This window comes from Clupea harengus, chromosome 21 (assembly GCF_900700415.2).
Source record: "Clupea harengus chromosome 21, Ch_v2.0.2, whole genome shotgun sequence".
NCBI lineage: Eukaryota > Metazoa > Chordata > Actinopteri > Clupeiformes > Clupeidae > Clupea > Clupea harengus.
The window spans coordinates 18,134,915-18,136,280 of NC_045172.1; positions in this window are offsets into that span (position 1 = coordinate 18,134,915).

Here is a 1,366-nt window from a genome sequence, read left to right on the forward strand (position 1 = left end):
CAACTTGCAGAATATTTGACACATGTTCATATAATTGATTTCAACACTGTCTTGTTCAGGGGTTCTATGACTACATCATCGCCGCAGACGAGCAGGGCCTGAATTGGGTATTGGGAATCTTGTATGAGGTCATGTTCTAAATATAATTCTTATTCGAGCATGGTTTTAATGGGGCAGGGGAATGTGTTGGAAAGTGAGTTTGTCTGTTCTGTTTGCAGGAGTAAGGATCAGGAGTATGGCGTGTCTCGGGGCATAGACTTCCAGAATGTGGCCAACGTCATTAACTTTGACTTCCCGCCCACAGTTGACTCCTACATTCACCGTGTCGGCAGGTGAGCGTCTGCAAGTGAACACATTGCCTTGAACTGCAGTATATATCGCATGAAAAAAACATACGTCTGTCTGTTGATTACAACAGATATGTCTCCCACTACCCAAAACCCAGCCACCCCCTTTCCCTCAACTTTCTGCCGGGATCTCCACCAAACCAGACATTTCCCTCTAGTTTCCCGTAGGTCCCACATAGCCCGATCCATCCAAATCCCAGTGGGTCATTCTGACCCCTTAATCCTCTCCTCATCGCCACTCCCACTGTAGCTGTGTAAACAAAGTCCACAGCGCCATGTGGTCCCAACATGACAGAGCAGCCCATAATATGAGTCAAGGAGCCTCGAAATGACCACACCGCTGTGCTCCACAATGACACAGACTCTCGGAGGAACAGAGGGGAAACCACTCAAGGTTGCAGTTATGGGAGCCGTAAAAAAAGAAGTGTGGTGTTAAGGCTTTTTCTTTGCTGCCTGACGGACGGATTTTAAAGTGATTTAAAACCTCTCTCCTCCTTCTCCTTCCGTGCCTTCTCCGTCTCCTCCTCCAGTTTCTTTGTAGCCACTGTTGAAATGAGAGCAAACCTTTAACGACTCATTTAAGATTCCAGACAATAATGAAAATATTTCAGGTATGATTGTATATGATTGAATCAAATTGACTGAATGATTCAGCACATACGGTCAACATAGTCGTACTCCTCATACCAAGGAACAACAACTGATGGGGCTACGGTCTCCTCTAGAGAGAAAACATAATGCATAAGTGTTTGGCATAAAGAGACCTACATCGCACTCAATCATTTTCAATAATGATTCATAACTGTTTATTATTTGTCTAACTGTTGGCTTTTAATAAACATATGCATGATAAAGTGCTGATCTGATATTGATCTTGAAATGGTCAAACAGTGCCCTATCTATTAGAATTAATTTTACCACGGTCCCTTTAAAATCACACGGTACACACAGAGAAATAGAGGTATCATTTCTGTACCCAAGGATACAGTTGTCAGAAACAGGTAAAACAAAGAAAAAGG